Source organism: Octodon degus, unplaced genomic scaffold (genome assembly GCF_000260255.1).
Source record: "Octodon degus isolate 3935 unplaced genomic scaffold, OctDeg1.0 scaffold00129, whole genome shotgun sequence".
Classification (NCBI taxonomy): Eukaryota; Metazoa; Chordata; class Mammalia; order Rodentia; family Octodontidae; genus Octodon; species Octodon degus.
Genome location: NW_004524705.1, coordinates 3,457,378 through 3,479,622, shown reverse-complemented (window position 1 = coordinate 3,479,622; position 22,245 = coordinate 3,457,378). Strand labels below are relative to the sequence as shown.

At 45.8% G+C, this 22,245-nt stretch overlaps 1 protein-coding gene across 1 annotated transcript in view; it reads right to left on the bottom strand.

Annotated features, from left to right (window-relative positions):
* The window catches only part of Vcan (versican), a 118,086-nt gene extending 117,161 nt beyond the window's left edge, over positions 1-925 (bottom strand). Inside the window, exon 1 of the mRNA XM_023700980.1 lies at positions 441-925. The gene's annotated coding sequence lies outside the window, so the exon portion shown is untranslated. The remainder of the gene's footprint in view (positions 1-440) is intronic.
* Between the last annotated feature and the right edge of the window lie 21,320 nt (positions 926-22,245).

Below are 22,245 nucleotides of genomic sequence, written 5' to 3'. Positions count from 1 at the left end.
CTCAAGTGGGCGAGCCTCGCGGGCCCCATTCAAACTTTGCCTCAAGTCGGTTAACAGCGGCAGCAGCGGCAGGAAGGTGCCAGGGCTCCCGCCCCTGCTCGCAGCGCAGCCCCCCACGACTTCCCAGGACGGCGTTGACACGCCGCTTCCCCGTCCCGCTAGTCCGGCCCCCACCCAGCCGGCTTCTTTTGTCTGCATCTTCCCAGCGCCGTGGTCCTCGCGTCCTCGCCGAAGAGCTGGGTAAAGTTACCTGCGTGGAAGCGCACACGCCCTCCCAACTTCGCCCGATCGCCGGTTTCCTTGCCTTCATTAAAGCTTCTAGCAATTGCAACGTTCCTTTTTAAAAAATTCTTACGAATTTTTCCCCTTTAAGTTTTTTTTTTTTTTTCCCTCTCTCTCTTTTTTTGCCTTTAAAGGGGGAACAAAAGAAACGCGATTACCTTGAAAGGCGGCTTTTTGCAGTTTGAGGAAAAATTCACCGCAGCGCTGTGCGAATGGACTTAGCGTGGCCGGAGCGGGTCACATAGAAGCGCGGTGACCCGGGACACAGCGCGGGACGGCGCCGGAGGACGAGGCGGTATGCGCTGCCGGCGCACGCGGGTCCCGGCTCCCGGCTCCAGGCGCCCAGGCTCTGAGCCTGCTGCTGCGCGAGTTCTTCCCCAGAAAGGCTCGGGACAGCTCGCCTGCAAGTTCAAATGCGGGTTGTGACACCCATCATCATTATATCACTGTACCGTCAGCGCCGAGGAGGAGACTCGGGAGCAGAAGGCGGAGGCAGAGGAGGAGGGTTCATTTACGGGCTCCAGAAGCGCCCCGCGGCTCCAGCCACTCCTAGGAGCCCGGCCGCGGAGAGCAGGCGCAGGGCCGGAAAGGCAGCAGCCCGCGCCCGACGCAGGGACCGCCTGCCTCCCTCCCTCCCTCACGGCACTCCCACCTCCCGTCTCCTCCTGACCACAAGTACCAATCGGCTTGGGGACAGCGGCGCGCCCGGTGCGGCGGCGCCCTCGGGAACATCGCCCGCGCTCACGCGCACTCCCACCGTCCCCGCCCCCGCCCCCCACGCCGCCAGCTCGCAGTTAGGGGTAGAGGAGCCCCAGGCTCTGGTGGGTCAGGCCGGCGCAGAACAATTGAGCGAGATCCGTTCTGTTCAGGAGCCACCGAAACTCTGTAAAATCAACCAAGAACTTGGCAGCAGGCAGCGTGCGCTCCCCAGAGCCTGGCTGTCCCAGCTGAAGAAGTGTCAGGCTAAAGGCTCCTGCCAGCATCTAAGAGACACAGAAAATGGGACTGCAGAGCCCTGCAGGGAAGTAAGAATTGCCCCCACTGCCCTCTCCGGGAACCTGCGCGCCAGGGAGCCAGGCGGCCTCCCGCAGCACACAAAGACCTTGGTAATAAAGACCTGCACAGGAAATTTCCCCGGGCGAACCCTTGTGGGATTCAAAGAGAATCCTCTTCCCCTGCCACAAATCCGCACCTCCCCACATAAATCTAGCCTGGCTTTCTCCCTCCTTCCTTTCCTTCTTCTTCGGTGTCCCTTAGAGCTAGACGCTTAATAATTTTTCTGAGTAGCCGCGACTGTGAAGCTATCGATCACTCTCCGGCTGACAGGAAATAGAACCCGAGTCTATGATGGGTTCAGTGGAATCTCTCTCTTCAATCCAGCGCCCCCCGCTGTGTAAACAGCATCAACTCATGGAAGAGTTCTTGCATTGTGTCACAAAAGGTTTCCAATAGGACCTGAAGGAGCAAAGGGTCAACTAGTTGACACAAAGGGCTTCTGCCCCTCAGAAAACAAGGACTTTAGCTTTGCCTTTGAAGTCACTTACGATTTTGTACAACCGGAACAAAATGAGCCTAAGGTGTGTGTCAGTGCAACGCCAGTAATATTGGAGTGGATGGTGAGCGTTTTTGTTTTACACAAATATGGAAGTAGCCTCATAATTACTCTCTCTGAAGACTCTGCTCAAAAAATTGCATCACATCCTGGACCTCAAAACAGTAATGAATACAGGACAAAGTGAGTTTTCACTATGATTTCCTTGGTTGTGCTGCCTTTAAGCGTGCCCTTTCAGCCTTTAAACTGGGCTCTCATGCATCCGTATTTCCAAGGTCTCTTGCACATGTCTTTTCTAGATTGCACTCAGCACAATCATGGAGGTTCTTTTTAAATTTTATTTATTTATTTACTCGATAGAGGGTCTTCCTATGCAACTCGGACTCCTGGTGATCCTCCCGCCTCAGCCTCCCCAGCGCCGGGACTACAGGTGTGGTGGTCAGCACTGCACACTGCATCCGGGGCCTGCGTGGCGTGTATTACCAGGGATCATGCTCAGAGCCTTGTGCTTTCCAGGCAGGTGCTTAAACTGCCAGCTATCTCTGCAGCCACAGTCATGGATTTTAAATGGTAAACAGGTGGGAATTTTGTCAGGGCAATTTCCATTCTCAGAATGTGTACTGCCCGCTGCTATTTTATTTGTCACCTTGCTACACCAAATAATAAGACCACCAATTGTATCATTTGGAAATCCATTTGTTTTGCAGTGAGTTATTAATTATATTACCATTCATAACATTCAAAGTTACTGCCTTAAATGTCCATAAGAATAGTCCCAGAATTGGGGCTGCAGAGATAGCTCAGCAGCGAAAGTGCCTGCCTAGGCAAGCACAGAGACCTGGCTTCCATTCCCAGTACCACATGCCACGCTGGCCCCACCCCCAGGGTGCGCTGAGTCAGCCACCAAGGCGGCGTGGTGGCACACACTTATAATCCCAGCACTGAGGGGCTGAAACAGGAGAATCACTACAAGGTTCAGCTTCATAATGAGACCTTGTACCACATACATAAAATTAAAAAGACAATAGTCCCAGAATCAGACTTTGTATTTAACATGTAAGTAAACTAGAGTGAGAAAACAGCACTCTCAGTCACTCATTTAACAACGGGCTTTCCTCAGAAGACCTCTCGTGATTCAGAATGACTGTGTAGGAGGGGAGAGAAAGAAGCAAAGTGCTTTGGGCACTTGGGTAGAACTTTCACTGAAGTGTTTCAAGATACGTTTCACTATTCTCATTGGCATTTCATGGAATTTCTGTGACTTCCCCAGGGCCACTTTGTGACAGACCTGCCAGTAGGAAGGCTTCTTATCTCTCCACTACATCATTGTCCCTTCAAGAGTAGGTCAGTAGAGCATTCTACAAAGAAGAAGCAGACCAGAAACAAGCAACTAACAGTAGATTAGCAGCTCTCCGCAAGGGCGTGCTGAGAATCAGCATTCACTATAAATAATGCCCTTCATCCGTGATGGAACGTGCTCTATAATGTTAGGTCAGATCCTCCTAATATCTGAGATGCTTTCCTTTATCTTGTCAAATGAAGTCGGTAGCTCCCCAGTGTCTGTAGCTTCTTACACCATCCCTGACTTTATAACCCTTTCCCAAGTAGTGGTACAACCCAAAACTATCTTAGGCCATCTCAACTAATCAAATTGCCGGTGGTGTTAAAGAGCTTTATATGTATGCCTTGTCTATGCATTAGCTCGTAACATTTATTTAGAAAAAGAAATACTCCTTCAGAACGTCAACTAAAATAAAACAATATCCCCTATAATTTGTTTTCTTTTGCTAGCACAGATTTTCCCATTGCACTGTCCAAAATAAAGAATAAAAGGAAAACACCCAGGTGTATCCAGGATAGGTATCCCATGTATAACTGTTCTAAAGGGCCTTCTCTCTTCAAAAAGAATAAGAAAGCAGCTATTTTTTATTCTTTACATTTGACAAAACTATGAAAAGTTTTTTAAAGGGAAAGTATTTTTGTAACTTTTATGACTAAAACTCCATTTACCTGTTCATTAACACAAGTCTAAGTCAAATGGTAACTAGTCAAATTCTACTACCACTGTAGAATTCCCTCTCCAATCATGGCCTTGCACTGCAAATGCTGCTTATACAAACATCTAGATCTCAGGCACAGATAAATCAAGGTCTTCCCTTACAACGTTGGTGCCTTCAAGGAGCCCTGAGCCAAGAGTTCCAAGCCTGTCTTCCTTGCCACGATCTTGTTGCTAGAAGCTTGGCTGAGCCCCAGGGTGGCCAGCCAAGGCCTTGGCCAAGGAGGTGTAGGTGGCAGGCGAGTCTCCAGGGTATTTCATTATCTTCATCCAAGCCCTTCTTCCCAGGTTCTTGGGGGTCACATATCAAGCTTCTCCTTTTTTATTGATCAGGCGAAGCACCCTTGGACATGGCTTTATCTGCTCCTATGCCAGGGATGATGAGATTCCAGTCCCATTCAAATTCGGAAAACCAAGAGTTCATGTTTCAGTTCCCTGGGCCCAAGGAAGACAAGTGTGTACACTGGTCAGAAGGAAAGCTGCAGGTTGTCGCTGCAGATCCCCTACTTCCAAAGGTCGGGGACAAAGGAAACCCACCCTCTACAACTGTGTCACAGCTATTTGCTTAAAAAAAAAAAAAAAAAAAAAAAAAAAAAAACCTGCAGACTGGGACAGACATTCCACCCAACACTTTAAATTCTCTCTGGTTTTCTAGGAAATGTAGATATAAAGGTCTGTGCTGCCTCCTTTAAAATATGAAAAGAAATCCTGCAAAAGGCAAAGTCTCATTGTTCTTTAACACAAAGATTATCCTCTACTCAGAAAAATTAAACACAAATAACCTTGGAAAACTACCAAAAATTAATTTTTCTCCTGGCCACCAGCTATTGACCCTCTCTCTCCCCATCTCCTTCAGCAAAATGTAACAGCAAAGTGTTTCTTTCAGCAGAACAGTTTTCTCCTCTGCTGTAAATGCCCTGGACAGGATTGGGTAGATTGCTCCAGAACTTCACTACAAGGCCATCTGCATCACGTCAGAACTATGCAAGAGAAAGCCAAGTTCCACCATGGAGCAATGGGAGAGGCTGGCGTGGAGAGGAGATGACCTCATGAGGGAGAAGAGAGGCTCTGCGTAGGTCGGCAGGCAGCCAGAGGCTCACATCTGCACTCGCCTAGGGCCACTGCGGGGAGTGGGGTGGCAACAAGGCTGTCATTTTTGCAAAGCAAAAGATGCAAACGGGAAGAGAGCAGGCTGACTGAATGGAACCAAAGACAGTAGCAATCTTACTCCGCTCCTTAGTTACTTGTTCCAACTCTTCCTTCCTTCCCTCCCCACTGCCTGACAGATATAGGTCATATTTTAAAAATACAAAACATTTGTCTGTCTAAACCCAGGAGAACCCCAGAGTCTTGTTCCTGGACACAAGGAAGTGGTAGAGACCTTAGAATCTGGGAGGCATTAACCATCCAGAAGAAAAGTATAAAAACAAAATATAAGAAATAAAGCCATGCTGTTATGCTGAGCTGTAGGGGACTCAGGTCAACAATTTCTGACATTGCCAGTTAAGCAGAAGACCCAATACTATTATGGGCTATTGGACTCTTTTAGAATATTTTGCTGAGTTTACACACCTATAATATTCAAATAACGGAACTTAACAAAAAAAGGGTATACAGATGAATGTCCATTTTGTATCTGTGTATTCAAAGTGGTTAGGATAGATATATAGTTACATTCTGTTAATGAGTAGAATGATTTGTTCTAATGGTGTTTGTAAATAGGATATCAAGCCCGCATCTTGTACAGCAATTAACTACTAAGAAGAATGTATGTAGTGTGTTAATTATTGAAACTGTCCTACCGATTTGATTTGAAACTGTCTCATTGCTATTTATCAATGAAACTATGGCAAAAAAAAAATTTTGAAAAAAAATAAAATTAAAAAAAAATAAATGCAAAAAAAGAATCTGGGAGGCAAAGCAGGGAGCGTTGCAAAGGTGCTTGAAGCAGCAAAGCTTCTGAGCCTGGTGTTTATTTCCAGCGGCTCCCAGTCTCCAGGTGGTTAACTAGACACCCTGGAAACCAGAGAGAAAGGCTGGCACAAGCTCGCCACAGTGTCCCTGTGTCTGCGTGGGAAGTGGAAGCAGGACATGAGACTGGAGGCACAGGCTCTTCTCCACAGTGGGAAGAACACTTGCAGGACACCCGCAGGACGTGGGAACAAGGCAAAACTCGCAGGGCTCCAGTTCTGCTCTGTCCCTTTCATGAGTCACACGACTCCTCCGATATTGGGAACTTTATATCCCTTACCCAAGTCACAAGCAATCATATTTAACCCCACAGGACAACAGGACAACAGGCATCATCTACTGGTTGTAATGACTCCAGCACTAGAAGACTTACGAGGTAGCAGACTGTTCTCCTGTACGGCTGCTCTCAGCGAGTATTTGTTCAGCTCAACCAAGCACAGTTTCTGTGCAGTGTTTGAAAACTCAAGCACTCTTCAGAAGAGTTGCCTTTCATCCTCAGAGGTTTCTAATCTCTGTAGAAAACTTTAATTCATTAGACTATATACCATAGCATTGGTAAAGGCTATGATTTTCTGCATAGTGATTAATGAACTTAGAGGAAAAAGTACCCATGTGTGTTGGTTCGGTCAGCCATCATTTTCCAAGCATACCACTGACTCCAAAACGACCAGGGAGGATGGGAGCCCACCCATCTGCCTCCTTGGCAGGAAAGCCTCTTCCATGCCTGTGTCTTGTGACACGACTTCTAGGGGTCTTTAGGGCACACACAGAGAGTACACGTTGTGTCTCCTCATAATAAAAACTGTTGGTTAAATGACTTGCGGTTCTTTTAAGTGTCTGAATTTCTTCTGGAGTAGAGAAATCAAATAGTGATTTTATCTCTTGGGGGAAATTTTACATAGTGGAAGGAAACATTAAATGCCATTTAAGCAGCAAAGACAGGATGACAGGTCACTCGGGGTTGGTGAGCACAGGGCACAGGTGTCCTAAAGGTAGGTACTAAAACAAGAGAAAAGAACAATTTACTAAAATTCCTATCCTTTTAAATGTCTTATAGTTGAAAATAATGTGATTTTAAATGTAATAACTAATTTATCATTTAAAGCCCTCTCCTAAAAAGCAGTTTAAGAATGTGCAGTCACACTTCCCGTCTCCCATTTCAACTCTTTTGGGGGCAGTTTCATCTCTTTTCCCCCTGGTGGCAGCTGCTTGGACTTCCTCCTCCTACCTATGCTGTCCCACAAGATCTGCGCCCCAGTGCCAACATCCTCAGCAGCAGATTGTGAGGCAAGGATTCCAGGCCAGCAGTTTATTTGAGACATGAGGTCACCCAACGTCTTGGAGAAGTGCAGGAGGAGTGAAGCACGTGGCAGGTGTATTTCAAGCAAGTGCCCAACAGGCGACGAGCTCACATCCCAGGGGATGCTGAGGGGCAGTCTAGAGTACACACCTCGGAGGTGTCACACCAGAGCAGCATGGTGTGGCCTGGCATGTCAGCTTCGTTATGCTGAGAAGTGTGCAGCAGGAATGACTGACAGACTGTACACTTGGTGTGCATGGTGAGCCACAGAGGTGAGATCGTGGCTGCCACACACAGGCTCTCACCCTTCCTCCTGAGCGCTGTTCCTGCTCTGCTTCCGGACACCATGAGCTGAGTGCTCCCTTCCGCCCTTCCTCCATGATGCTTTGGCCTTGAAGCTGAAGGTCTGGGACCCGGATCCCCTGAAACTGGGAACTACTTTAAACCTTTCTTTGCTTAAGTTGTGGGCGTCAGACATTGAGTCTCAGCCACAGGAAAGCTATTATAAGGTGCAAGAGAGCTAAAGCAGGTAGTCGTTTATTGGTTGAAAACATCTCCAAAGTTTTTTACTCTCCTGCCACTTTTACCATGTGTGCCGGCACACAGGATTCTGGTTTGCTTCACAGGGAGAGGGGCCAGTGAATGCTGCAGGCTGGATTGGCAGTCAGGCTGCAGTGTGTGGAAAGTATGTAGGGGAGAGGCCGTGGCTTCTGACTGCTGTGGTCCCCAGTGCTCTCCTCACTGCCAAGGATTGGCAGCAATGGGTTTCTACTGGTTGGTGCAGCATAGGGTGGCAAATCTTGAGATGGTGGGAGGAACAGAGACCCTTCCATCAGCCCTCCCTCCCTCTCCAGGACCAACCTTCCCTCTGGCCTGTGCTTGCTCAGTGTCTCTTCACTGACAAAACGCTGCGCCCAAGTTCCACCTCTTCTTCTCCCAGTAGATGTAGACAGACATGGCCTCCCTCTGACCTCAAACCTGGGAAAAACCGCCAGATAGACTTGAAGGCTATCGCCCTGAGCACCTCAGTGAATCTGAAACTCTCAGAAGAACTGTAAGTTCACCTGAGCAGGGTCTTATATGTTGTGTCACAACATATATGTTTATTGACCTTTACTGCCAGATAACAATGACAGATGATAGATAGATAATAGATAGATAGATAGATAGATAGATAGATAGATAGATAGATGGACAGATAATCAGCACTAGATTTATCATGAGTGCTCCATATCCTAGAGCTGAAAATTGCACATGAATGCAGTGAGGGCAGGAGGAAAGCCTCAGGCAGTGAGGCAGCGGGGAGCAGTGAGGCTTGTGCTGTGCTGCCGAGTTGGCTGCTGCTGCTTTGCTTCGGCCCACTGTAACGTGGAGCTCTTAGTCCAGTGCTTCTCATGCCTAGAGCAGCCAGGAGCCAAAGAAAACCAGACTGCAGGCTGACTCCAGCTTGGGGGACTCTAGGGTGCAGCTCCGAGCCTGGGTAACAAGAGCAAAGGCAGGGAAGGAGCAGAGCAAGGAGGCGCCTTGTTACCTCACGTACTTGCCCTTCCTCTTTCCTGTCTCCCCAGGAGACCGGTGAGCTCTGCAGAGCACGAGAAGGTGCAGGATGGGGAGAGCGGGGCAGAGGGCAGATCAGAGCGTCGGGCCCTCTGAGCACACAGGGCAGTCCGAGGTCACAGTGCGGAAGGCAGTCCAGCAGTCCTCCCTTGGGTCACCTGGCCCCACCATGTGTCAAGAGGAAGCCCTAACTCCATGGGCCACAGGGACAAGAAAGTCCCTTTCCTTTGTGGTTTCAGGGCCAAATCCCCGGCAGCAAAAGCAGCAATGCAACGTGCTTGTGCTGTCCAAGGGGCCTGAGCCAGAACTGTGCTGCTTCTGCGCTGTTCGCCTACGTTTGTAACAGCCCGGTTCCCCAGGAGTTCACATCTTAGAAAGTGCTGTCTAAAAGAACCACTCGTCTACTAGTCATAAATGCCCCCTGGCATGTTAGCCCATGAATAGCATAGAGAACAAAACCCTACACATACTAGCAAAGATAACTATATTTTAGGAGGGAAGAAAGTAAAATTTAAAAAGGTAGGCTGCTACCTGAGAATAGAATTATTTGACAAATTCTATTAGGCAGGTTAAAAAGTGGAAGTGATTTTCAATCACTAAACAAGCTGAGCAATCACAGGCCCCAACCCCACTGATTTACAAGTCCCTTGACTTGGAAGATTCCACACCTCTCCATCCACATTTAACCAGTAAAGGTCCACCTTCCACGTTAAGCTCCCAGACGCAAACAGCGGTGGAGGCTCCTCCTCCCGAAAGCTTCCTGCTGCTGGCTGAGAGGGCTCAGCATGGCCAGCCGACATTAGGAACCTGTTCACCTTCTGCTCTCCCTCCGGCTTTTGAAAAGAGACTGAGGCCAAAAGACCACTCTTTGGGCCCCTGCTCTTGCTCAGCCCAGGCTAATCTTCTTCCTGCTCTTCTTCATCTTTGGTCAAATGTAACTGACAAATAAAAATGATTTTAGGTGACATTCTGATATATCTTGTGAGTGGTATTGGGAATGATTTCCACAGCCAAGCTAGTTAATACATTTAAGATCTCCTCTCAGAGAGAATTTCACGTGTAAAACAGTACTGCCAACTCTCTTTGCCGCACCACACAGCGGCTTCCAGAACATACTCGTCAGGGAGCCATGGTCCTGTGCCCCTCAACCGCCAGCTTCTCCTTCCTGCCACCTTGCACCTCCTGGCAACTTCCCTTCCACTCTGCCTCTGTGAGTTCAACAATTTTAGATTGTGCATATAATCACAATAATTCTATCTTGGGCCTATTTCACTCAGTATAATGCACGCCAGGTCCATCCATATTGTCTCAAGTGACACAATTTTCTTCTTTTCTGCAGCAGAATCACCTGTCTTTCTATCCACCTACCTGTCTGTCTGTCTGTCTGTCCATCCGTCTACTTCCTTTAGACGCTCATGTGTCAGTGCACACTTTAGCTGTTCCCTGTCTTTGCTGCAGGACTGATGCTGCCCTGAATGTGGAAAAGCAGATCTCTCGCCAGCACGCTGACTTTCCTTCTGAGGATGTGTATCTAGACATACACCAGTAGCAATGCATTTGCAAGCTTGTAAGGTAGCACTGGGTTCAACTGCTTGAAGCTCCACCTATTTCCATGATGGGTGCACCAATTTCCATTTCCATTAACAACATGCAAAGCGTTTCTGTCTCTCCACATCCTTGACATGCACTCTCTTTGGACGTCTTGAGGACAGGCACACTAATGGATGCAAAATGACATGGGTTGGGTCTGCATGTCTTGCTGATTAGTAATAAGGAGCATTTTTCATATGCATATTGGTCATTAGCATGTCTTCATTGGACAGCTGTCCATTATGGTGGTTTGTCTATTTTTAATCAGATTGTTATGACTTTTTTCTTCAGTTGAGTATCAAAATATATAAACATGTAATAACATAATAGCTCAGATATATAAATGTTTTATCCTACATGTGGCTTCCCAGTATTTTCTCTCATTTCGAGGGTTGCCACTTCATTCTGATGATAGTTTCCTTTGCTGCACAGAAATCCTTCCACTTCATGCAGCCCACTTGTTTATTTCTGGTTTTGCCTGTGTTTTTGTAGTCATACGCAAAAAGTCATTGCTGGGGCAGGGAGATGGCTCAGTAGAATACGTGCTTCCCTGGCAAGCGCAAGGGCCTGAGTTCAATCCCCGGTTCCACAAAAAAAAAAAAAAAAAAAAGTCATTGCCAAGGCCAGTGTCACATAGCATTTCCTCCAGTTTTTTTCCTAAGGCTTTTAAGGTGTTCTGTCTCATGTTTAAATCTTTAATCCACTGTTTCATATTTTTGCATGCAATGTTAGGTAAGGGTACAATTTTGTCTTCCCTTCACGTGGATTTTCAGTGTAGCTACACTGCTGATTGAAGAGCTATGCTTTGCCCACCAAGTATTTTTCAAGCATTTGTAAAAGATCAGTTGACTGTTGTCTCAGTTACTTTTTATTGTTGTTTCGACAAAATACCCAACACCCAAAATTACGGAAGGGAATGTTTATTCAGCTCACAGTTAGTGGAGGTTTCAGTCCATACTCCCCTGGCTCTAAGGCAGATGGCAGAAAACGGCGAAGAGAAGAGGCGGAGCAGCAGTTGTGGCTTCTATCAAGCCTCTCCCTTCTGTGCCCACTGCGAAGACCGGAGCCCCTCCGAGAAAGTGGTGGCAACTGCTGGGAAGATCTGAGCTCCTCTGAAGTGGTGCAGCTACGTTCATAAGCTGCTCCAAGGAAGTGGCACAGAGTCCTTCCTCAACCTCTTTATATGCCCTTTAAGTGCTGAGTCACTCTGAGGCGGGCCCTCCCTGCTCTAGAGCTGGCTCTCCCTGTGCTGTGGGGTGAGGCCCCCCCTGCCCCAGGGTTGTGGAACCACAGAGCATTGAGCCAAGTTCACACAATGTATTAACCACTACAACTATATATAAACTGGATTATTTTGCGGCTTTCCACACAGCTCCGTTTGTCCATGCACCTGTCTTATGCCAGCACCATATTGTGGTGCTTACTATGGCATTGTATTACTATTTAAAATCAGGAAATATGATTCATCCAGTTTTATTCTTGTTTAGAAGGCAGTATTTATTCAGCAGCTTGCAGTTCCATAGAAATTCTAGGATATTTTTAAAAGCTGCTTAAAAGACTACGATAGTTTGGCTATAGCTTGAGTGTGTCGCCCACATGGTCATTGCTAGAATGTCCATTACTGTTCATTATTGATGCTCAGCATGCTGGTTTCGAAAGGTGGCAGAGCCTTTAACTGTGGTGCCTGATGAAGTGACCAGGCCTCCAGGTACAACTTCAGAAGGGGTCAGTTCTCATAGGGCTGGCATTAACTCCCCTGAAGTCAAATTGTTATTGTAATTTTTTTAAAAGTAAGCCTAGTCCAAATCATTGCTCCAAGTCTATGCATGCAGTCTCTCTAAGCTTTGCTGGAGCCAGGAGGCCCTCAGCAGACACAGGCAGAGCCAGCTGTGAACCCAGTAAACCACTTTTATTGTGTTTTACTCAGCAATCAGATATTTTGTTATTGCAATGAAAAATGGACTAATACAAATGTCATTGGAATCTTGATAGAACTTGCATTGAATCTACACAATGCTTGAGTAATAGAGCCATTTTAACAATGTCAGATCTTTCAGTCTGCACTGAGAGGTATTTCCATTGGTGTCTCCATCAGTTTCTTTCATGAATTCTTTGTAGTTGTCACCATGGATACGTTTCACCTTCTCATTTTATTTCATTCTTATTTGTACTCACATAGAAATTGTGTTCTTAATTTTTTGAATAGGCTGTCATTGATATACAGAAATATAACTGAGTTTGGATGTTGATTTTGTATTCTGCAACTTTACTGGATTTCTTTACTTGTTGTGTTAATGTCTTTGGTTGATATTTTTAGAGAAAAGAGTTTTATTTAGCTCCTTCATGTTCAGGAACACGGCACCCTCGTCCTGGTGGGGGCTTGCCTGGCCGCATCACGATAGGGCAGATGGCATCACGGCAGGGGACCCCACAAGCTGAAGTGTTTGCACAGTGCGACAGGAAGCCCAAGCCATGCTGCTTTATAACAACCCGGTCTTGGGTGCTTCAAAGGTGCTTTCAAAAAAGGCAACAGATAATCCACAGAAAGGGAAAAAATTTACGAATAGTGTGCCTGATAGCCTTGTACAGGACTATGTAAGGAACATTACAGGTCAACAAAGAAAAGACAAATAGCACAAATATAAAATGGGCAAAGAGTCCGAGTGGATGCTTCCCCAAGACGTTGTGCCAGCACCCTCTAAGCACATGGAAAGCGGCTGAATGTGGTACGGCCATGTAATGGAGTATTACTCTGCACTAAAGAGGAAGTAGGCACTAATGCACTGCACGGCACGGGCGAACCTTGGAGATTGTATGCAAGTGAAATAAATCAGTGACGAAAGACCACATATTGAATGGCTTTATTTGTATGAGTCCTCCACCAGAATAAGCAAATCTGTACAGACACAAAGTAGACTCGGTGTTGCGTGTGGTACTAGAGGTTGATTTCACTTTGTGGTAATGAAAATGCTCTGGAATACATTACTCCCGGTGAAGGCACTGCTCTATGACTAGACTAAGAATCACTTAACTGTGTACTTTAAATAGTATATGAATCGTATTTCCACAAAATTATGGATACCTGGGTTCTTCTCTAAACCCACTAAATGGGGATTTCTGGGAGTAAATTCCAAAATGTGCAGTGTAACAGGCACACAGGCACGTTCTTACATTAAGCTGGCCAATCACCATAGGTTGCTACACGTCCCTGTTGTAGCTTCTGCTAGTACTTCTTCCCTGTGATAGTACGGCGTGTAGGTAAAGAAGCTGAGAAGGAGGTTGTACACAAAACAGTTAACACTTTTCCAAGGGTTGGTAAAGATAGCCAAGTAGAAAGGTCTTAATGTTTCACTTTCTCACTAACATGATCACTGATGAAAATTAAATCTAAAAGTTTAAATTTAATTAATATGAAAATTCAAAATCACTATATAAATTAATATCTGAATGTATGTTAAGAAAATTAAATGTAAATGTAAATAAAGTCAAAGTTCAGTAATTCATAACAGAAATTTACATCATCAATTTCTGTACTAAGAATCCAGGTAAAGGCAAGGCTCCCTGTCCTGTGCGGCGCCTGGGAGGCCAAGACTACTGTTCCGGGGTCGTGTTCCGATGAGTGCGATTCAGTCATCCCCACGTCACGCTCAGCATGACAAGGATGATTAAGATTTGAAGCAGTCACATTCTGTTTTAATCTTGGACTCCAGAGTTACCTTGTAATTAGCATAAAGTTTTATTATTTTACAAAAGGCTCCATCTTCGCCCTAGCTGTGTGTGGTACAGATGGTGTCCCACTTGCAACGGTCCAACTAAAGACGTCCCCACTGTGTGTCGGCGTGAAGGTGACACATATCCAGGAAAAACACTCCACATTTTGGATTTTATATGGAAACATCACATCATATCCCATAAAAATGTACAATTCTATAGCAACTTAATTTTTATGTCAATTAAAATAATGAAAACAGTGTGCTTTGAACTTGGTCCTTTCACAGCTGTGATGTGCAGAAGGACACCCTCAGGATGCGCCCCACTAGCAGTGAGATGCAGCACCTAGCAGCTACTTCCCGAAGACAAACAGCAGACTGGGGATTCAGCTCAGTGTAGGATGCTTGCCAGCAAGCTGGAAGCACTGGGTTTGGCACCAAAACCAAATATAAACAGCACCAAAAACCAAAGATAAACAGCTCCTGCACCATGATATTGCTAAGCCCTAGTGGCTTCAGACGCTAAATGCACTTCTGAAGTAAAATATGTTCAACTTGCAGGAGTTTCAAGGAGCTTAACCCTATCACAAGCTGAGTATCTCTGCACAAGGAAGAGCATGCCGTCATGGCCAGCAGAGACTTCTGAGGGTTCCTCTACCTAATTCTCCTTCAAAGGTCACCCCTTGTTTTATATCAGGCTGGGATCGCAGCTCCCAGAAGTACAACATTGCTTGGACGTTTTTACAGTGGAGCAGGACCACAAGACCACATACTGGGGCGTGTGTCAGGAGCCAAATGGCTTATGAGGAAGGATGACAGCAGAGAGGCCCAAGAGAAAGAGCCTACAGGCCTGAGATAGGAGCCACACGCGCCACGCCATAATCTGCCCTGTGCAGTCATTCAAATTGTTCTGTAACAGAGAAATTAATTTATACCTTGAAGACAGTCAAATTTGAAATGTGGTTACTCATGTTGAGTCTATGCTACATGATAGAGTTGAGCTGCCACCTAGAAATTTCACAGTTGTCACTGTGCACTGTGCGTAACAGCTGTGTGCATGCTGTGCCAGAACACAGTCCCATTTCTCAGAATAACACAGGAAGTCCAAGGAAATCGCGCCACACCCTCAGTAGATCCCAAGCCCTTGAAGGATGTTGAAAACTATGGAGAAAAGTATGTTGTTTTCATTATAAAACGAAATACAGTAACATTTCAAACTTCTTAGGGAAAGACTAAAAAACTCCTAAGAACTAGACTCAGTACTTAATTAGAAGGGAAAGAAAGAGCAATGAACACAGCACTAGACAGAGACAATGTTCGTGCTGAATGGTGTGTGGTGTTCTCAGAGAAGAACAGTCTCACCTTAAACCTAAGAGCCAGAGTAGAAATCTGGGCACGGAGGCATTAGGAGGTGTGCGCATGGTGCCCCTCGTTCACAGTCACCATAGGCCAAGCAGGCGCCCCTACGTCAGCAGCACCGGCCAGCACCACGCTCCCCTCCGCCAAGTCCCTCCATTCCCATACGCCCTGGATCTGTGAACTAGCTGTGTGGTTTGAAGAGGGACAGAGAGACACACTAACTCTGTCTGGGAAGCCCCGCTGGGCTGTAGACTTTCTATGAAAGAAGACTAAATGTAGGAGTCAGAATTGGTTTATTCAAAATATTTGATACTTGGAGATCCATTGCTTAAACAGTTCAGGGTTGTTTTTTTTTTTTTTTTTTTTTTTTTTTGTTTTTTTTCTACATTGAAAATTGCACCTTGACTGAAAGATGTAGTTAAGTGAGGACCAAAATCATTTGCAGCTTAAGGAAACAGTAGAATCTTTAGTTGTTACCAGTAAAATATATCCTTTCCACCCCACAGGCTTCCAAAAGCTCATGTCCAGTTTTCATATTTAAGGGAAATGTAACCTATCCTGAACTTACCTTTCAGTTGCTCCCAAACACAAGGGCCTCATATTAATAACTGTGAGGATGGACTGCCTGGAACACTTCTCTAATAATGCCCTGGGTTCAGAGAGGAATTCAGAAAAACTGCTCCTACACTGAAATGCCATCTTTCCCATGATGCAAGCGTGTTCTGTGGGCGTTGGAGCAGCCCCGCGATTCAGTTTTCCTCCTTCGTAGCACCACATCACTACAGACAACACAGCGCTGGATCCCGGCGTCCCAGGCATGGGCTCACCCCGCTGCTGGGGAGCAAGGAGTATTGAGTAGCTCAGCTACCCTCCTGGAAACAGGGATTCTGTAACAGTTTCAGGCAAAGATGATGGGTGAGGTTACATCCAAAGAGTTTAAAGCCAGTAGTAATTTTTCAATTGAGTAGAGCAGGCCCGGCAAAATAACTAAGTGGACTAAGTGCCTGCTTAGGCAAGCGCAGGGACTGGGGTTCAATCCCCAGAACCACATGCTGCCCCACCCCTGCTGGGCAAGTGGGAAATCTTGGGTTCAATTCTCAATATAAAGAAGAAAGAAAGAATTAAAGGAAGGAAAGAAAAGGAAAAGAAAAAAATGGGGCAATGATAAAAAAATATTAATAGAAACTACTTGTTAGCACCCACTATAGAGAAGTCACAATCCTAGTGACACTCTTGAAAAGCAGGAGCCATCATCGCAGCCTTACAGGATTCTGAAGTGCAGAGAGGAAGGAACGACCCTGAGCACCCGCGATGAAAGCGGCTCCATTGCTGCTAGGTGCTGTGCGTTGCGTTTGTCTGCAGATGAGCAGACGTTCTCTGATTTTGGAGAAGCAGGAGTTGGGACAGGGGAGGGCAGGGATGAAGTTCCTATATACGTCAGGAAAGTGTGGTGGCGTGGATTCATTGTGATATACCTGTGCTTCTCAAACCTGACACACTCTTGGTCTCACGGTGTTTCTCTTGGGAGGAAAAGGTGGCAGCAGAATTTCTAAGGTGTGAGAATGCTACATTGTAATATGCTCTGCTATGTTACAGTATACTACACTGCACTACAGGACACTTACTACAGTACACTCCACTCACTACAGTACACTACACTACACTCACATTTACTACCCTACACTCACTACACTCACTACACTACACTACACTACACTACACTACACTACACTACACTACACTACACTACACTGCACTACACTATCCTACACTACTCTACCCTGCCCTACCCTACACTACCCTACCCTGCACTGCACTACACTATCCTACACTATTCTACCCTGCCCTACCCTACACTCATACCTACACTCAGGAACTTATTACTAGCTCCATAGGACACCTGTTAATTTTTTCCCCTTCCTTAATTCAAGCTGAACAGCACTGAGAATGTGGCTTCACTGACCCCGTCCCTCTTGGAAAAGGAAAAACAACAAGGAGCAGGAGAGGAAGTGTGTGTCCAGAGTGCTTATCACACTGAAGTGCCTCAGCCTTAGACAAGTGCTCTGCAAATCCTTCCCATCCCGGACGTTCTGATAAACACTGGTCTGCGGCATTTTATTTTTATTTTGATAATTTGGCTTCTACATCACTTGGTTTTACATAGGATCGTGGAAAAAAAAATCAATTGGTGGTTTGTTCCACCACTCTTGCTCAATTAAATGCTTCTTTAACCCTCCTCTCCTTCCTCCTGCCTAAAATAACACACAGTGATAGTCTTCGCCTTGCTATTCACAGATAGGAATGCACTTAGATTTAGCTCAGTAGGACGTTTTGTCAGAAGCGTACCCATGTTCTCAGGCCCTATCAGTCCCCGAGGTAGCCATAATAAACATGAACTGCGGCTTCGAAACCTTCAGGAAGCTCTGGCCTTTAGAAACAACACAAAACAAAACAAAAGCTGTCTTTGGGAGTTTCTCCAAAGTTAATGCAATGTTTATAAGTTGGGTCAATAATCCATAAAAGTAAAGCCAGGGATTGCTTAAGAAGATAACTAAGAAACCTCTATTTATACGGTGCTAAAAATGACACAGTTAAGATGTCCTAACAAAGTTAGGACCATGATTTCAGAAGAACAGGACAACTTAGGAAGACGGGCACTCAGTGTTTGGAGTTTTGAAATGTTCCATATTTTTCAAGAGCTCAGGGCTGTAGTAAACTCATTCTGACATTTCCACACGAGCGGTGGGCACGTGAAGCGTGTTCGAAGCACTCCTTCACGTAGTCGGGCCCTTGTGCTGGGCCCTTGCCACCGCGTGAGGTGCAGCCCATCACGGCGAGGTTGGTCTAGCCGTGTTATTTTCATTTCCTGACATGCCACTTAGAGACACCAAACTCCTCAAGTCCTACGCCGCAGATTGAGACCCCAAGGGCGTGCCACAGCTAGCCTAGTCAAGTGCATTTCTTTTTTATGTTTCACATCCACAAAGGATAATGAGTTTTATGTGTAAATCTTTCTGGAAATTTTAATAGCTTAGTGAACTCCTAAGAGAGCTTTCACTTTCTAGAGATGCTCACCCTGTATGTTGAGCACTCTTCCTACGGTGAACTGAACCGTTCATTGCTGTGATTTCTGCCTTCTTCCGGCCATCAGGCTGGCCCTTGGGCAGTGTCTCTGAAGCTCAGACACTCCTTTCTCCACTTCCCAATTTCATCTGCCTGGAGAAAAATTGACCAGCATTTCCAGACTTGGAAAAAGGTTGTTCAACTTTTCAATGCTCACACACACACACACACACACACACACACACACACCTTCCTCCCCAGCTGCTACCCCCAGGAGAATCAGCCCCTGTGATCTCTATGCCTGTCCTTTATATTTACACCAGTAGGTAATAATCTATATATTACCTGAAGCATTAAGAGCCAGGGCCATGGTCCGAGGGTTGTGTCTGTTTGTGTGTCTGCTCATGCTTGAACTTCCATCCCAAGTTTCTGGAGCAAGAAATGTCATGAACAAATGCATGAGAAAGAACACATCTGGCTTCTAGGTCAGAGACACGTTTGATTCCATACCTGGACCCACAATGAGGCTAAAATTATTAGTGCATCCATTTGCTTGTCAAACAACACAGGTTCCTGGATTCAGGATATGGCTCTGGTGTCTGGGGGAGTTACTTGCTGGGAAGAGTGGCTGCTCCATCTCCTCCGAGAGCACCTGCATCCACCACCGATCTGCGCCGGCATTTGTCTCCTGGCCACTGCCCACAGAGGGGTCCTCCGAACAGCCTCCACCTGAGGGCGGCTCTCCTAGCAGGATCAGCGGGCAGGCAAAGGAGAACCGGAGAATCTATCTTTACTCTTCAAAGGTGAGACGAGAAAAAGCCACTATGTGGCTTTATTTTAGAAAAGCAGCCAGCTTTATGACTAATTAATATGCAATTAGCTGTTAGAGTTGTCTAACTACTAATTGGAATGCAGGGGCTGAGAGCCCCAGGGAAGGCTACACAGCAGTGTGAATGCATTGGCATTGAATAATACTCTTAAAAATGGTTGAACTGGCAAATTTTATGGTACACACATTGTACCATAATATACACAATGTTTTCAAGTGGCATGTGACAAACATTACTTGTTAAAGTGTGCAATAGTTGTGATGGAGTTTGACGTATATACCCACACGTCACAGTGAACAGATCTATTGCCTCTAAGGGACAGTGCGACACATCAGACCCTCTGCCCAGACCTCAATCAGTGGACCTAATAGCATGTTGCCCACTGTCCTGGGAAGGGCTGCAACAGACTGTTCATGAGGCTCGCCACCTTGTTGACCTCCAGGGTTTGATTCAATCACCTCAAAATCTTTTCATTGCTATGCTTGCTCTCATAGCAGCCTCATATGCCTCAGAAGTTTCTCAGCCCGACAACAGCTATGGGCTATGTGGCCACAACTGACACTGCTCCAGCTCCTTCAAAACAAAGAAGGGGGAACTGAGGAGGACCACCTGAGCAGCTCTCCTTGAAAGAAGAGGGATGTCTCCATTTTGGCTGAGCCTCACCCTATCTCCTTGTATTGACATGTACAGAGCTGGCTAAGACTTCTCTTTATCCTTTCAATTGGCCTTAAGCAATGTATATTGGCCTAGCCAAGGTGCTCATGGTAGTTTTTGAAGATGGCATGCGTGTTTCCCTGATAACCCATACCTGCTGCTCTTTAATAGGAGCCGGGTCAAAGAGCCAGTGCTCTATGCTGCCAGCTGGGAACAGGCCTTGAGAGAGAGGCTATGACTTCCTGAGGCTTGAAAGACTACATCAGAGCTGAAGCACCAGACCCCCGAAACATTAGATACTATCTCAACAGCATAATGCAGATTACTTTCTCTGCAGACCCTTCTCTCTGCATATGGCAGAGGTGAATGTAGGTCACCCACCTACCTCAGCTCACAGCTCTCACCAACTTCCCACAAAGTTCAGTCACTCTTCTTCAAGCCATTCCTCCTTGACTGAATAAAACCCGGGTGTGCCTGTGGATCAGCATCTCTGTTCCGGAAATCCATCTTTGTGGCTGGACTTAGGGCCCCTTGGATCCCCAGTAAGATAAAAAAAGACTTATCCATGTTTTGTCACCAAGTCATTCCTTTCTAATTGCTGAATAGTACTCCACTGTGTGGGGTATATTTCTGGCCATTCACATATTGTTGAACACTGGATTTTGTTCCAGTTTTTGGTCATTGTAAATAAAGATTCTATGAACATTCAGATCCATGTCTTCCTACAAACAGACTTTCATTCTCTTGGGAAAATAAGATTGAAATAACTGACTCTTATAGTCTATGTTTACCTTAAAAACAAAACTATTAAATTGCTTTCCAGAGAAGAGATGGAAACCTTTTATTCCACCTTGTTCAGAAGTGAACCCTCTGTGTCCTTGGTCTCGCTGGGCAGCAAGTTCACTTAATGAGTAAAGCAGCAGAGATGCAACCCTTAACTGGCCAGGCAGTTGTGTGCCACACTTTCTAGTGTATTACTTAGTGATGGAAGCCAGATAGTCTATTATATACATTGTGCTATGTGTAGAGGTTAGATCTCCATTGTAGTTGGTTAAACACACACAAATGCAGCTTTTCCTGGTGTGTTTTGGGAAGAAAGAAGCCGAGACAGTTAGTCTCTTTTCCCCATTGGCTGGTTGCATTCACCTGGTTTGCCTTAGCCTCAGAATTAACAGAAGATCAAGGACTTACCCAATGCTCAGCCCAATGCATTGTAAGGAGCTGATAAGTGAAAGGCATTGATTCAGTTGGGCTAGCATGAGCAGAGTTTCCAGGGACACTCGGGGGGTGTTTCCGCATTACTTCAGAAGTGTGTCCCAGGAAGTGGCGGTGTCCCAGGAAGTGGGAGTTGTAAAGAACCTGCCTGTCCTGGGTGCTCTGGTGCCTGATTAACAAACACAGTCTATGCCATCCACCTTTCATGATGTCAACAGGAAATTTCACCTGTTAAGAGCATTTCCTGGATATGGGGGTCAGTGAAAGCTACTGTAACCCTCCAACAACCCAGAGCAGAGGTCATCCTGACTTGCTCCCATCTGAGCCAAAGGCTGTCATTCTTAGGGAGTCAGAGGAGAGCTCATGGGCCTCCTGGATCTGAGTGTTCCAACAGTTTTAGTAGCCTCCTTCTTGGTTACCTTAGGAAAGCTAAATCCAATGAGAATACTATTCAAGCTCTTGGTGAAGCACTGACACCTATGCACCTCAGGTAGTGTACATGGGGGTCAGGCATTCAGAGTATGACACAGGGTTTGAGGAAGCTTGAGTGTGTCATGTCTGCAGTGCCTCCTCCCAGGGGATGGCCCCTGAGGTACAGAGGAGGCCTTCCCATGAGGATTTGTTTGTAAAAATCCTTCTTTTGCAAATTCAGACTGGAGATAAAGTCAGAGAAGACAAATGCCAACACTGAATGTAAAAGACCTGTAAAAACAGTGAGCCCAGTTTCCAAGAGCTTCAAACATCAGCTCTCCATCACTCTAAAGGCCCTGAAGTGAGGAGAAAGAAAAGCAATAATCAGAAGTCAAGTGCAAAGGCGAAAAGAAAGCTCCAGTGATGAACCTTTTTAAAATGCTACAACATTGATGATTTATTGATATGCATTATCAAAAAATCAATTTAACAACAAAATATCTCTAACCAAAGAAATAACTTGAATCTGTAGTAAAATCAATTTGCAGAACATGAACTGAAGCCAAATGAATTAAAGGCCTTTATTAGTATTCCAGGTAAGTATTCCAGGTAAAAATAATACAATGTAGTTAACACCCCTTAATTCTCATTCAGGCTAAGGAAACCACCAAAATTGGAAAATACTAGAAATTAGT